Source organism: Hemiscyllium ocellatum, chromosome 1 (genome assembly GCF_020745735.1).
Source record: "Hemiscyllium ocellatum isolate sHemOce1 chromosome 1, sHemOce1.pat.X.cur, whole genome shotgun sequence".
Classification (NCBI taxonomy): Eukaryota; Metazoa; Chordata; class Chondrichthyes; order Orectolobiformes; family Hemiscylliidae; genus Hemiscyllium; species Hemiscyllium ocellatum.
Window position 1 is genome coordinate 49637885 of NC_083401.1, and position 17228 is coordinate 49655112.

Sequence of the window (17228 nt, forward strand, 5' to 3'; positions counted from 1 at the left end):
GTATCTTAGCATCACAGAAATTTGTCTCCCAAGAAGGTGACCATTTGGCCCATCATGTTTGTGGTGGCCAAAAATACCTGTCCAGCCTAATTCTACTTTCTAACTCCTTTATGGCTCATCAAGTGCATAACCAAGTTCTTTTCAACTGTCTTGAGTGTTTCTGTCTCCACGACCTTTTCTGGGATAAGTTTCAAACTCCCAACACCATCTGAGTGAAAAACATTTTCCTCAACTACTGTATAATCCTTTTAGTAATAATCTTTACATCTATTCCTGTTGGTTCTTGAAATGTGTCCTACATAGACATCCTTTTAGGACCTTCGAGGAGAAAGTGAGGTCTGCAGATGCTGGAGTATCAGACCTGAAAATGTGTTGCTGGAAAAGCGCAGCAGGTCAGGCAGCATCCAAGGAACAGGAAATTCGTCGTTTCGGGCATAAGCCCTTCATCAGGGCTTATGCCCGAAACGTCGAATTTCCTGTTCCTTGGATGCTGCCTGACCTGCTGCGCTTTTCCAGCAACACATTTTCAGCTCATCCTTTTAGGACCCTCATAATTATATACATCTGAATAAAACCTTCTGTGACCTCTTCTGCTCTAATGAGCGCCAGCCTATTCAATGTTTCCTAATAGGTAAAACTTGGTAATAACAGCAACATCTCCTCTGGGATGACTTCAGGATGGTACTAGTGATACTCAGTTGATGCTGGATAAGCAATTTGTTTACAGGAACTATAGTATTCAATAGCAGATGTATACATTAGCACAACATTAAAACATAATTGTAGAGATTGTTACCAGTGCCATTATCTGGAATGTTCACAGCTCAAGTCAATCAATAGCAAACATGCATTAAAGTAAATCCCATGCATACAATATACAGTGAACTTCATATACCACAAACATAAAAAAAACCAGAAATTGCTGGAGAAACCCATAGGTCTGGCAGCTGTGGACAGAAAGCAGAGTTAATGTTGCGAATCCGATTTCATATATATAGGCTTTTTTTAGCCGAATAACATCTGTAAGTAAAATGAAACTACATTAATTTGAAAGATTACACTTGACTTCAAATTTCTTTTAGTCATGAATGCTTACATCATAAGTTGCATAAAAATTTGAGAATAACTTAAAACAGACATTGACGATAATATTGTATGTATTTCCCAGTTAACTAAAGACATTAATCACAATTTGCTGCAATGAATTCTACAAAGTATTTACTCTCAATTCTGGTAAAATCAATAATATTATATTTTGTATATTCACTACAGAGTTAGCTCAATTTGTAAACTCCATTAAATTCGTTAATAAGTAGAACAGACTCCATTTCCATTATGGAAGAATTAATTTCTCAGTGAATATTATTTGATGAAATGCTACTGCATAGGATTAAAAATCACAAGGCTTTTATTCATAGGAGCTGTAGGAGGAGACAAGTGCTTTGAACATTGCTACTTAAAACCATTTCCCAATGGGCAAAACTTAGGTACCAAATTCATTTCTTAATTGTTTATACCACGATGCTGCAAATATTCTCAAAAGGAGTCCGTTATATTAGCATTTTCCTCATTAAAGTTACATTTATATAAAAACACAGGTTGTAACATAGTTTTTGTAATGGAAACAACTTTGACTTTGACAAAAGAATCTGTGGGGTAATTCAGGTGGGAAACTGACAAAAAGGGACAGCATAAGACTTTTCAAGGAATTAATTTCATTCTATTTCAACTTCCTAACAGTTGCAGTCTTATGATAGCCATTGAAGAGCATTTTTTATAATATTTCCACAATGTTCAATGATTAACAGGCACCCTTTAAATATTATTTTTTAATCTTTTAATGCAATGTCCTGCTGACATCAAATTTAATTCCATTCAATGCCAGGAAGTAATGCTCGATGCAGGGGATGAATGAAAACTTGACCCTGTTGCAGATATGACCAGAATCCCTTCAAGTGAGAACTGGATTCTGTACTGCTGAAGGTGGATGATTACACAGGATATCAGGACCAAGAAGACTTCCTGAACGCGTTTCCACTGCCTCAGGGGGTTAAAGTGAAACTTTGCAAATTTCTCTCCTTACATTGGTCTGAACCTAATTTGGTTTTTGTGCTTCTCCAAGAGATGACATGGTCCTAGATCATGGTCAATGTATAATTGTGAGGAGGACTTTGCTGGGTCAACAGGGCTGTTTCTCCTATTGCCTTCTCAGGTGCCTAGGTTGATACTGGGTGGTCTGTCAGGCTTCATTTCTTTGTGGAGACTTTGTAGTGATTGATGCTACTGAGTGATTTGCTAGACATTTCTGTGGGCAGTTTAGAGTCAGCCACATTGCTATAGGACTAGGTCACATGTAGCCCAGACCAGGTGAGGATGGTGAGGAAGGACATTAGTGAGCTAGATGCTTTTCTGACAATCAACAATGGTTTCATGGTCATGAATAGAGTCTTAATTTCAGATATATTTTACTGAATTCAAATTTCACCATCTGTGGTGGGATTCAAACTTGGGTCCACAGAACATGAGCTGAAAATTTATTGCTGGAAAAATGCAGCAGGTCAGGCAGCAGCCAAGGAGCAGGAGAATCGACGTTTCGGGCATGAGCCCTTCTTCAGGCTCATGCCTGAAACGTCGATTCTCCTGCTCCTTGGATGCTGCCTGACCTGCTGCGCTTTTCCAGCAACACATTTTCAGCTCTGATCTCCAGCATCTGTAGTCCTCACTTTCTCCCCAGAACATGAGCTGAGTTTTTGGATTAATTGCCTGGTGATAATACCACTAGGCCATTACCTCCCAGATGGTCTTGCCCAAGCTAATCTGAAATCTTATTATATAGAGGTGCTGGTGTTGGACTGGGGTAGATAAGGTCACATGACACCAGGTTATAGTCCAACAGGTCTATTTGAAATCGCAAGGTGAACCTGATGAAGGAGCAGTGCTTCAAAAGCTTGTGATTTCAAATAAACATGCTAGACTATAACATAGTGTCATGTGATTTCTGATCTTGAGTTCTCTGAGAGTGTCAGCTACTCCTCAACAGTTTCGTTTCACAGCAGCTTTTTAATGCTGTGATTTAATCCATCTTTGTACAGCTCCTTTGAGAACAAATCCTCTCAACTTTCTTTTATCTGAGGCTGAAATATGGCTCTTAGTTAAATAACTTGATCACATGAAGTTTGAGCAAAGCCGCACTCTCATTACCACTGGGCAAGGTGATAAGACCATAAGACATAGGAGCAGAAATTAGACCATTCAGCCCATCAAGTCTTCTCTGCCATTCAATTATGACTGATAGGTTTCTCAACCCCATAACTCTTGATCCCCTTTACAATCAAGAACCTATCTATCTCAGTCTTAAATATACTCAATGACTCGGTCTCCACAGCCTTCTGTGGCAGAAAAATCCATAGATTCACTGCTCTCTGACTGAAAATGTTTCTCTTTATCTCCATTCTAAAAGGTCTTCTCTTTACTCTAAGGCTATGCCCTTTGGTCCTAGTCTCTCCTACCAATGGAAACATCTTCCCAACATCTACTCTGTCCAGACCATTCAGTATTTTGTATGTGTCAGTTAGGTTTCCCCTCATCCTTCTAAACTCCATTGAGTATAAATACAGAGTCCTCAACCATTTTTCATATATTATACTTTTCATTCCTGGGACCGTTCTCGTGAACCTCCCCTAAACACCCTTGATGGCTAGTACATCCTTCCTGAGATATGGGGCCCAAAACTGGGTGCACAATACTCTAAATGCAGCCTGACCAGAGTCTTATAGAGCCTCAGATATACATCCCTGCTGTTATAATTAAGTCCTCTTGAAATAAATGCAATCATTGCATTTGCCTTCCTAACTACTAACTCAGCCTGTAAGTTTATCTTGAGAGAATCCTGGACTTGAACATCAAAGTCTCCTTGCACTTCAGACTTCTGAATTTTCTCCCTTTTAGAAAATATTCCATGCCTCTATTCTTCCTACCAAGGTGCATGACCTTACACTTTCCCACGATGGATTCCATCTGCCACTTCTTTGTCCATTCTCCTAACCTGTCCAAACCATTCTGCAGCCTTCCCACTATCTGTCCCTCTACTTATCTTTGTATTAACTGCAAACTTTGCCAGAATGCCCTTAGTTCCTTCATCTAGATCATTAATGTATAAAGTGAAAGGTTGTGATCCCAACACTGAGCTTTACGGAACATCACTTTTCATCGGCTGAGGAGGACTTTTTTTTATCCCTACTCTGTGCTTTTTGCCAGGCAGTCAAGGTTCTTTGTATGCTACTACCTTGCCTCTAACACTCTGAGTCCTTATCATATCAGTAGCCTCTTGTGTGGCACTTTGTCAAAGGCCTTCTTGAAGTCTAGGTAGATAACAACCATTGGTTCCCCTTGGTCTCATCTGCTCATTACTTCCTCAAAGAATTCTAGCAGATTTGTCACACATGACCTCCCCTTGATGAAACCATGCTGACTCTGCCCCAATTTGCCATATACTTGCAAGTATTCAGAAATCTCATCCTTCACAATGGATTCCAGGATCCTACCCAAGACCAAGGTTAGGCAAATTAGTCTGTACTTTACCATTTTCTGCCCTACTCCCTTTTTTAAAACAGGGGTGTTATGTGAGCGATTTTCCAGTCCTCTGGCACCCTCCCTGACTCTAGTGACTCCAGATAGATCACCACTAATGCCTCCACAATCTCTTGAGCTATCTTCCTTAGAACTCTGGGGTGTAGTCCATCTGGACCAGGTGATTTATCCACTTTCAGGCCGTTCAGTTTTTCTAGCATCTTCTCCTTGGTGATGGCCACCATACTAAGCTCTGTACCCTCAATCTCTTGAATATTTGGGAAATTACTCGTATCTTCCACTGTGAAGACTAAAGCAAATTAATTATTCAGTTCCTCAGCCATTCTTTGTTCCCCAATACTTTCTTTCCTGCATCATTTTCCAGCAGCCCAATGTCCATTTTTGCCACTCTTTTGCCCTTTAAATATCTAAAGAAACTCTTACAGTATTGCTTTATATTACTAGCTAGCTCACCCTCATTTTTAATCTTCTCCCTCATTTCTTTTTTTGTTGCCCTCTGGTGGTTTTTGTAAACTTCCCAATTCTCTGGTTTTCCACTGTTGTTCTCTACTTTTTTTTGCTTTCTCTTTTGCCTTTATGCTATCCCTGACTTCCCTAGTTAGCCATGGTTGCTTCATCTTCCCTGTACCGTGCTTCTTTTACCTTGGGATGAATCTCTGTTGTGTCTCCAGAAATATTCCCAGAAACTTCTGCCATTGCTGTTCCACTGTCTTTCCTGCTCAACTCCTCTCCCAGTCAATTCTACTCAGTTCCTCCCTCATGCCTCTGTAGTTACGCTTATTCAGCTGAAATACCATTACCTCTGAGTCTATCTTCCCTCTCTCAAATTACAGAGTAAATTCAATCACTGCTCCCTAAGGATTCCTTTACCTTAATCCCTCTTATCAAGTCTGCCTCGCTGCAGTACACTAAATGCTGAACTGCCTGTTCCCTAGTGGGCTCCACCACAAGCTGCTCCAAAAAGCTATCTTGTAGACATTCCACAAGTTCCTTTTCTTCCAAACCGCTACAAACCTGATTTTGCCAGTCCATCCGCATTTTGAAATCCCTCATTATCGCTATAAGTTTGCCTTTCCCACACATCTTTTCTATCTCCTGGTGTATCTTGTGCTCCAGCTCCTGACTACTGTTTGGAGGTATCTACATGACTCCAACGATGGTTTTTTTCACCTTTGCGGTTCCTCAATTCTACCCACACAGATTCTACACCATCTGACCTATCAGTAAGAAACAAAATAAGGTAATTATTTAATTTCATTTCTTACAAATAGAGTAAACCCATCCCCTCTGCCCACATGCCTACCTTTTCGATAGGATATATATCCTTGAATATTCAGCTCCCAATCCTGATTCCCTTGCAGCCACATCTCCGTGATGCACACTACCTCACATCTGCCAATATAGATCTGCACCACAGCTCATTTACCTTATTCCTTATTTTGCATGCATTCAGTTATAAAACTTTCAGTCCTATATTAACCATCCCTCTTCTCATTGTCATTCATTTGTCCAGTGTGCTTGAAGTTTGATTGCTAATCCTTTCCAAACACTCTGTCTTATTTGTGTCTGTGCTGGAGATTTTCATAACCTCTCCTTTAATTCGGGTTCTCTAATCTCCCTTATAACTGAACCTCCCCCACCCAGTTTAGTTTAAAGCCCTGTCTCCAGCCCTAGTAATGCAATTCTCTAGGAATCTGGTCCCAGCACGGTTCAGATGAAGACTGTCCCATTGGAACAGGTTCCTTCTTCCTCAGTACTAGTGGTATTGTCCCAAGAATTTGAACCCATTTCTCCCACACTAACCTTTGACCCACAAATTTACCTGCTTAATCTTATTGACTCTGTGCCAATTAGCTCATGTCTCAGGTAGTAATCCAGAGATTATTACCTTTTCAGTTCTTATTTTTAAAGTAGCTCTTAGCTATTCATACTCCATTTGTAGAGTCTCTGCCTTAGTTTTATCTATGTACCTACGTGGATCATGACCACTGGATCTTTACCATCCACTCCCCTCCCAAACCCACCCACCCACCCACCCAACTCGAAGTTCTTCTGCAGTCCAGATGAGATATCCTGAACCTAAGCATCAGGCAGGCAACAAGATTCTTGATCCTGGTCACAGAGAACAGTGTCTATGCCTCTAACTATATTATCCCCAATTACAACATTTCTCTTCTCTCCTCCCACGTGAATGGCTCCCTGCACCATAGTGCTGCGCTCAGTCAGCTCATCCTCCCTGCAGTCCCCATTCCCATCCACACAGGGAGCAAGATTCTTGAATCTGTTGGAAACAGACAAGGATTGAGGTTCCTGCAACTCTACCTCATGGACCCCTCTACCTGCCTCACTCACAGCCACACCCTGCTGTGCCTGACCACTGGTCGAATTAGAGTTAGTTAGTCCAATGGGTATGACTGTCTCCTGAAACACAGCAACCAGGTACCTCTCCCCCCTCCCTGATGTGCTGCAATGTTTGAAGCTCAGACTCCAGCTCATCGACTCTGAGCCGGAGTTCTTCGAGCAACCAACACTTGTCACAGACATGGTCACTGGGGACCACAATGGGGTTCATCAGCTCCCATATCATGCAGAAATAACATCGTCTGACCATACTTTATTGAATTCATTTTAAATTTGGTTTTCAAAAAATTTGTAAACTGTGTTTGTATTTCTGTTTATGCAAGTTGTAACCAATAAATTAACAAGATTCAATTTATGACATTCCAATTTAGCTGACCCCTTATTAGCCAAACAAATCATAGCCATCCTGTGATGTCACCTTTCAGTTTCCCACTCAGGTTCAGAAACACAATCACCTGCCTTCCCAGACCGATCTCTGCTTGGTTCCTCTCCTGAAGTGAAGGCCCCAAGTCCACAAGATAAGTTTTTACACCATTTACCTTCCCAAGTTGCTCTCTACTCGGCTGCTCACAAATCTGCATCTTTCAAAATATACATCTTAAGCAAATATGCCAAAAGATACCCATCCTAATTGACTCTATCATAAACATCAAGCCATGGCAGCATGCAACATGTGAAAGAAAATCTCAACCAGCTATCCTGTTTTCTTTGCTAAATGGCAATAATTCTTCCATCTCGTTGACATAATTACTTAAGACCTTTTTTTTGCCTTTATTAACAAAATTTTTGGACAACAAATGATAATAATTTGAAATTGAGGTCACTGGAATCATTGCTTCAGAAATGTAATGGTACTGTGCCTTTCAGAGGGATTTGTTCCTGGCTGCTTCCCTTGCAGAGAGGTGTTGCCACAGTGGTGACGGAGGGTCTGCAGTGCGTAAACAACTTTAAGCTCTGAGTGTTTTTTTAAAATTTGATAAAAGAAACTTAGTGGGTGGAGTCAGCCTCACAGAGACCTAAAGTTTTGCTCAGTTGAATTTGAGGTTTTAGCTGTTGAAGCTGATAGATGCAGCTCTTATTCTGTTGCAGCAAAAAGCTTGAGCTCCATCTCTATTCCTAGATTTTTTTGTGTTCCTTTCTCCTGGACTGGAGATACCACTAAGAAAAATCTGCTCTGCTGAATTTGCTTTTGTCAAGTTGTGTTTATGGGATGCTGCTAATATTGGAACATTTGATGATTAGGAGTTGAAATATATATTATTTTAAGTATTTCAGCAGAGTCACAGCTGTACCTCTTTTATTTGGTTTGCATTTTAACTGTGTTGTAAGAATAAACTGTGCTATGGTTAAAGCCAAGTAGTTTGACCAACTGAATCACGAGTGAAACACAGTGCCTTACACTTGCCTTTAAATAAGATCAAAGTTAAGATGCAGGCTAATTTCTTGATATGCTTTGAGGAGGTTTGGTCTGTTCCATAACAGAAGGCAGTCTTGACATTCATCTGATCAGTTTATAAATTAGGCCCTGCTCATAATCTGGTACAGTGTCAATATAAACCTGCCATCTCAATCTCTGCAGTTTTATTGTGTAAAGATTTGATCTCTTTATGTAAGAAAGGGTAAACTGTCCTTAGGTAATAAATGTTCAACAGATTGATTCCACAGATTGAAGAATTAACCTATGAGGAGAGATGGAGGCTATGTTCTTTTGAGTTTAGAAGAATGAGAGATAATCTCATTGAAGATGTCAGAATTACTTTACGGTTCAATCAGGTTGATTCTGGAAGGATGTTTCTCCTGGCTGGGGGTGTTCGAAATCGATGGATGGCATCTCAAAGCAAGAAGTAGCCCATTTAAGACTTAGATGAGGAGGAATGTCATCACCAAAGGCATGGTGAAACTTTGTAATTCTTTACCCAAGAGAGCTGTGGAAAGGCAATCATTGTGTATATTCAAGAGAAAGATCAATAGATTTCTAAATATTAAAGATACCAAGGTCATCTAATTTTCTTCTGCTGTTCCTATTTTCTACTATCATATTGGGCAATGGACTGAGGAGTGACAGATGGAATTTAATTTGATAAATGCAAGGTGTTGCATTTTGGTAAATGAAAATGACTTATACAGTTATTGGCAGGCCCTGGGGAGCATTGTTGAACAGAGATGCCTCTGGGTTCAGGTACATAGTTCTTTGAAACTTGCATCACAGGTAAACAGGATGGTAAGGGAAGTGTTTGGCACACTTGCCTTCTTTGCTCAGACCACTGAATATAGGAATTGGGACATCGAGTTGCAGTTGTACAGGACATTAAGACCATAAGATCATAAGACATAGGAATGGAAGTAAGGCCATTCGGCCCATCAAGTCCACTCCGCCATTCAATCATGGCTGATGGGCATTTCAACTCCACTTACCAGCATTCTCCCCGTAGCCCTTAATTCCTCGTGACATCAAGAATCTATCAATCTCTGCCTTGAAGACATTTAACGTCCCGGCCTCCACTGCACTCTGCAGCAATGAATTCCACAGGCCCACCACTCTCTGGCTGAAGAAATGTCTCCGCATTTCTGTTCTGAATTTACCCCCTCTAATTCTAAGGCTGTGTCCACGGGTCCTAGTCTCCTCGCCTAATGGAAACAATTTCCTAGCATCCACCCTTTCCAAGCACTGTATTATCTTGTAAGTTTCTATTAAGTCTCCCCTTAATCTTCTAAACTCCAATGAATACAATCCAAGGATCCTCAGCCATTCCTCATATGTTAGACCTACCATTCCAGGGATCATCCGTGTGAATCTCCGCTGGACACGTTCCAGTGCCAGTATGTCCTTCCTGAGGTGTGGGGACCAAAACTGGACACAGTACTCCAAATGGGGCCTAACCAGAGCTTTCTAAAGTCTCAGTAGCTCAGTAGCTTTTATATTCCAAACCTCTTGAGATAAATGACAACATTGCATTCACTTTCTCAATCACAGACTCAACCTGCATGTTTACCTTTAGAGAATCCTCGACTAGCACTCCCAGATCCCTTTGTACTTTGGCTTTACAAAGCCAAAGAATACTTGTATTCTTTTTTCCAAAGTGCAAGACCTTGCATTTGCTCACATTGAATTCCATCAGCCATTTCCTGGACCACTCTCCCAAACTGTCTAGATCCTTCTGCAGCCTCCCCACTTCCTCAGTACTACCTGCCTGTCCACCTAACTTTGTATCATCGGCAAACTTCGCTAGAATGCCCCCAGTCCCTTCATCCAGATCATTAATATATAACGTGAACAGCTGCTGCCCCAACACTGAACCCTGCGGGACACTGCTTGTCACCAGTTGCCATTCCGAAAAATAAGCTTTTATCCCAACTCTCTGCCTTCTATCAGAGAGCCAATCCTCAATCCATCCCAGCAGCTCACCTCGAACACCATGGGCCCTCACCTTGCTCAGCAGCATCCCGTGTGGCACCTCATCAAAGGCCTTTTGGAAGTCAGGTTTCCCTGGTCTAACCTACTTGTCACCTCTTCAAAGAATTCCAACAGGTTTGTTAGATATGACCTCCCCTTACTAAATCCATGTTGACTTGTTCTAATCAGACTCTGCTTTAGATTTTAGATTAGATTTACAGTGTGGAAACAGGCCCTTCGGCCCAACAAGTCCACACTGACCCGCCGAAGCGCAACCCAACCATACCCCTACATAGGCGGCACGGTGGCACAGTGGTTAGCACTGCTGCCTCACAGCGCCAGAGACCCGGGTTCAATTCCCGACTCAGGCGACTGACTGTGTGGAGTTTGCACGTTCTCCCCGTGTCTGCGTGGGCTTCCTCCCGGTGCTCCGGTTTCCTCCCACAGTCCAAAGATGTGTGGGTTAGGTGAATTGGCCATGCTAAATTGCCAGTAGTGTTAGGTAAGGGGTAAATGTATGGGTGGGTTGCGCTTCGGCAGGTCGGTGTGGACTTGTTGGGCTGAAGGGCCTGTTTCCACACTGTAAGTAATCTAATATACCCCTTACCTAACACTACGGGCAATTTAGCATGGCCAATTCACCTGACCCGCACATCTTTGGACGGTGGGAGGAAACCGGAGCACCCGGAGGAAACCCACGCAGACACGGGGAGAACGTGCAAACTCCACACAGTCAGTCGCCCGAGGCGGGAATTGAACCCAGGTCCCTGGCGCTGTGAGGCAGCAGTGCTAACCACTGTGCCACCGTGCCGCCCTCTTCTGCTCTTCCAAGAATTTAGAAACTTCATCCTTAATGATGGATTCTAGAATTTTACCAACAACATTGGTGAGGCCACTTTTGGAGTCCAGTGTATGGTTCTGGTTGCCCTGCTATAGGAATGATATTATTAAATTGGTGAAGGTATAGAAAAGATTTACAAGAAATTTATTGGGATTGGAGGGTGTGAGTTTTAGAGAGCAGCTAGATAGGCTGGGAAATTTTCACTAGAGCATTGGAGGCTGAGGGGTGACCTTGTAGAGGTTAATAAAATCTTGATGAGCATAGATAAGGTGAATAGTAAAGATATTTTCCCTAGGGTAGGGGAGTTCAATAGTGGAGGGTATACTCTTAAGGTGAGAGGAGAAAGATTTAGAAAGGTACTGAGGCTGTTTGTTTGTGGAATGAACTGTTCGAGGAAATGGTAAATACAGATACAACATTGAAAAGACATTTGGACAGGTACATGAATAGGAAAGATTTAGATGGGTATGGGCCAAGTGCAGGCAAATACAATTAGTTTAGTTTGTAAAACGTGGTCGTTATGGACAAGTTGGACCACAGGGTCGGTTTCTATGCTGTAGGAATCAATGACTCTATGTTCATGCACAGTCTTGAGTTCTAACATTCATATTGTAATGATGGCTGCTTACACCATCATAATCCAGAATCTGTTGTAAGAAGTTTGGATTCAATAGTGATGACCTGAAGATCAGCATCTGCAAATCTTCTCCTGATGCAAGCTACAAATGACAGTGCAATATGGAACTCTCCCTTGAGAACAGGTCTCTGCACGAACAGTGTGTTCCTCCAAGGACTCTTCAGTGTCTTTCCACAAATTGCTTAGTTCATTTCTACAAGTATTTTATTGAGCCTATGTTTGTTTACAATATCAATATTTCATTGCAAGTTAACATTCACTGCATTGAACATAATAGGGCTGGCATCAATGACTTGGAGGGAGCCAATTCCGCTGGGTTTTCACTATCTTTGTGTGTTTTATAAAAAGTACTTTCTACAAAATGTTCACTTTTGAAAACAGAACACTTATTTTTGCAGTAAGTGGTCTCCGAACTAATAATGGTGTGACTATGAAATTACCAATTAAGGACTATGGTAATTCATTTACAGGTAGTTCCTCTGTAATGTGATGCTTACGTTCTTGTGTGACCCCATGCTATATAAAAACCATGCAATAAAAATGACACTTAAAGTGTTGGCGATGCAATTGCGTTACAGCCAACACCGGTTTTAAAAGCTCGCACTTTAGAAACAGCGTCCCCTACTCATCAATCGCTTTATAGCCAACTCTCATTGACAAAATACGCATTATAGCCGAATGATCTGTATGAGAGATTTGGCTCTCATACTATGATTCTGGTAGAATGACTCTGCCTGGCTGTTTATTGACTAGTTTGTAAGACAGCTATCCCAGTTTTGGCACAAATGTTAGGAAGGAGGACTCACAGAGTGGATGTTCAGGTTTTGCTGTTGTGGTTTCCTGTGCCTACATCAATGCTAATTGAGCTTTCTGACTTCATTCCCTTTAGCATTTTTTTTGCAACTGAATAGCTTGCTAGACTATTTCAGAGGTCAGTTAAGGGTCAAGTAAATTGCTCTTCATCTGGCCAATGCAGAAAAGTACAGTAAAGACCACAGATTCACAGAATTGTTACATCACAGAAGACGACCATTCAGTCCATCATATCTGTGCACATTATTGCTTTTCAAATAACTACCTTTTCCTTTTGAAAGCCACACAATTTGGCTGTGCATTCCAGACAATAACCACTCATTATGTTAGTGTTTTTCCTCATATTATTTTGGCTTATTTTACTTATTATTTAAACAAAATGTTCTCTCATTCTTCCACTTCTAACAGTGGAAATATTTTTCCCTATTTGCAATGTCAAGACCTCTCAATTTTGAATATTTCTATCAGATCTCCAGCTAAAATTCTACACAGAAAACTTCTTCAATCTACCATAACTGTGATTCCTCATCTCTGGGATCAGTCTTGTAAACCTGTTTTGTGCGCCCTCCAATGCATTACCATCCCTCCTGAAGTGCACGGGCAATACTCCGGTTTAGGATGAAGTAGTGTTGCACACAAATTTAACATCACAAGATAATTCCAGGCAATGAAGAGTGTCAACAGATTGTACAAGTGGGTGAGGGGGAGTGTCAACATGCTGAATAACAAGTCTCTGCAGGTCATCACAAGTGTCAGACAAGGTGAGTAAAGTGTCAACAGCTGATTAGAAAGTGAAGGGATGACCTATAATCTGATTAATTGAGGCAGAGGGATAATTACAAAAGAAATTAAAATTAAGATGGCACAAAGATACAAACGAAATGGCTATAATAATACAATAGGCATAAGTCTCATGAAGAGGGTCTAACCATAGTAAGACATAATCCAAAACTGCACAAACTAGCCTCTACATAATATGCAGAAATGCCGAGCAGAGATTGATAGTCAAATTCCATACCCATGAAGACTGCCTCAATAACGATTTTGGGTTCATGTCACTATTATGAGCCAGGTCAGAACCCTTTACAGTGTTTTTAAAGGGACAGCATAGTCATATCTCCTTCCTCAAAAAACTGAACCATCAATATACAAAGATTGCTTCATTTTGAAACCCCTTAGCTTTACTGTTAGTATAATATAATTCATCTATGTTACATTGACTATAACCCATGTAAATATACACTATTACAGTCTGTTTACTCCTGTCACTGAATGCCTCCACTTCTCATCCAAGTCTCAACAATGCATCGGCAATCATGTTTTCTCCTCCTATCACGTGCAGAGTTTAAATTGAATGGTTGTAATAACAAGCTACACCTAAACAGTCTGGAATTTTTGTCCTTAAAATTTCTCCAAAAACTTTTAATGGATTATGATCAGTAAATATGATTGATTGTTTCAGACACATTAGTGGCAACATGAATATTGTAACACCAACACCAAGCTCAAAGTCTCCTTCTCAATTGTTGAATATTTCTGTTGATAGATGTTCAATTTCCTGGATAAACACACATTAGGTCTTTCTATCCTTTTAGTGTCTCCTTGTAAGAATACGGTACCGACACTCACATCAGTAGCCAACTCAAATAGCTTTGTGTCATTATGTGTGGATATTACTGGGGCAGTGGTTAATGCAGCTTTCAGGCCATCACATGCATTTTGACAGTCTGCCTTCTACTGAAACTTCGAGCATTTCTTTAGTAATTCAGTGAGTGGAGCAGTCACAGTTAAAATTGGGTACAAATGTCTTATAAAACCCATTCAATTCCAGGAAATCGATGGTATGGGAAACTCCCCAATAACCTTGGTTTTTACATTCTGTGGGACCATCTGTCCCTATCCAATAACATAGCCAAGGAAGGTGACTTGAGCTTTGGCAAATTCACTCTTAACCAGGTTTATCACCAAGCCTGCCACCAGAAGTCAATCAAATAATTCTGATAAGGGCTGCAAATGTTCCTTCCATGTGACTAAAGGTCACCACATTATCAATTAAAACCACACAGTTGCGTAATCCAGAAATGACTTTATTGTTTAGTCTTTGAAATGTGGCTGGTGCATTTTCATACCAAATGGCATAACTTTAAATTGATACAGTCCATTTAATGTTACAAAAGCCAAAGTTGTCTTCATTTTTTCAGATCTAGTTACTTGCCAGTATCCTCTGAGTAAGTCCAATTTAGAAATGTAAGTAGCTTATCCCACCTATGCTAGAGTCTTCCAAATGTGCAATTGGATATGAATCTGACTTTGCGATAGTCCGCACATAACTATTGATCGAAACCATCTGATTTTGGCACCAATAATGGGTCAGCTCCAGTCACTGCAACACACTTCAATTGTGTCATCTTGGAGCATGTGCTCAACCTCCTTTTGAGCCTGTACCAAATTTAGACAGTTAAATCTATAATGATGTTGGAATACCATTTCCAATAGCTATATCATGCATAATTAGATCAGTACTTTCCAGCTTATTTCCACATATCTCCCTATGCGATAGCAACATTTTTTTCATTTGGTGCATCTCTAATGGCAAAAAGTACAAACTGAATTCCTTTATCCCAATCATCTGGAAAGTCCTGACTACAAGTCCTTAATGTGGTCATTAATGTTTGATGCCACCTTTCTAGCACTCCCTGCAATTCTGAATGGTACACAGCAGATTTGAATTGTTTTATTCCTAAGCTGTCCATAATATCCTTTTAATAATCTTAAAGTTTGACCCTTGATCTGATTGAATCTGTGGATAGTCTGTATCTAGTGAAACATTTGAGTAACTTTTCTCCAATCCTTTTAGCTATGATATTGCATAATGGAATGGCCTCTGGAAATCTACTGGACACATCTGTTATTGTTAACAAATACTGATTTTTTTTTGTTTTAGGTAGGGATCAATTAAGACTCTTGTAAAAGATTCTTCAAATACGAGAATGGATATTAAAGGTGCAGGTTTTATTAGTACTTGTGTATTTTCCAATTACCTGACACGTATAATATTCCTGGCCAAACTCAACTGCATTCTTGTGCAATCTGGGCCAGTCAAGTGTTTTTGTACTTTAGCTTAAAGCTTTCTTACCCCTAAATGACATTCTACTGGTAGTTCATGCACTACCTGCAACATCTCCTTTCTATAACTCACTGGTTATAAAATTTGATGAACTTCTGCCCGTTTCTCATCTGCCTGAATATATGTGATGGTCTCCATTTTCTCATTAAGACATCATTTTTAAGATTCTTCTGAGCTTTTTGACAATTGCTTCAGTTCTTCATCTTTCTGCTGTTACTCAGTTAACTTCTGAGCTTAAGATATCCACATTATCCTTGACTTGTTCCAGTCACGTCTCAACCATTTGATCAAACATGGTCTTTGATAATTCTACTTCAACTTTCTTCTCTGTATTCTTTGATTTCTCCTCCTGTTTAAAACTGATGGCAATGGATTTTAAACCTTAAGACAAGTGTTTTTGAAATTGTTCTTTAAATCAAAACTCCAGAAACCTTATATGCAAACTTAATTTGGTGCAAAATAGTGAGCTGGCCACTACTGTCTGAACAATTTCAGTTCACTGACTCCTTCAAGACTAGCCACTTGAAGAACCATAGCAATTTTGGCACTGTAGATAGTAATAGCTGGGTTCCCCCCATAGATTGAAACAAGTGCAGATCAGTTTTTTTTTAAAAAAGTCATCCAACCTTTATTGCATATTGTCTCCATTGAGTGCACTCGAGGAGTTTTGGAGAACATAATTTCAAGTTATTTTTGGTGCTAAAGTTTGCAGTTTTTTAAAAATATAAAGATAACACCAGATGCAGCAAGATTTTAGTCAAGAAAGCCTTTATTAAATTGAGACATTACGCTTCACTATGACAAGATACTTTCTTTAAAACCTAATTTGTAGCTAGATGGCTAAAATATCACCATCCAAAAATTTCTGGGAAATTAATGCTTTTTTTGCATGTAAGAGATAACAACAAAATCATAATTCTCAGGAAACTTTGTTTGATTCTTAATGTCTAATTCTGGTTATTGTATAGTTGTTCTTCCTTTTGAAAATGGTATAGTTCAAAATTAACCTCTGCACAAACAATTGACATGATTGTTTCAGTGATACACTAGGAAAGCATGTTTCTGCATGCATTCTTTGTCCATCAGTGTTAAAGAAAATAAGAATGTCAAACTTTTTCTGGTCTTTTCTCGTCAGTGCGCACCACAACAAGAGATGACTTACCCATTGAGAAGGGATCCATACTCACGCTCCGAATTTCAAGTTTTGTTTATACAAAATAGGCAGCAAATTTGGACAGACAGTCAATACATGGGAATGACAATATTTGCATGGGCCAGAGCACCTCATATTTCATCTGATTCTCCAACACCATTGACCTCAAAAGACCAGATTATTTAAGGTTAACTGTCAAAGTGTGTTTCTCATGCATTCAAAGGAGGGAAATCCAAATATGTGCACTGTGCACAGCCACTGGGCATTTCACAAGCAATCTGAATAGACAGGTATGGCCTGATCAAGGTTCTG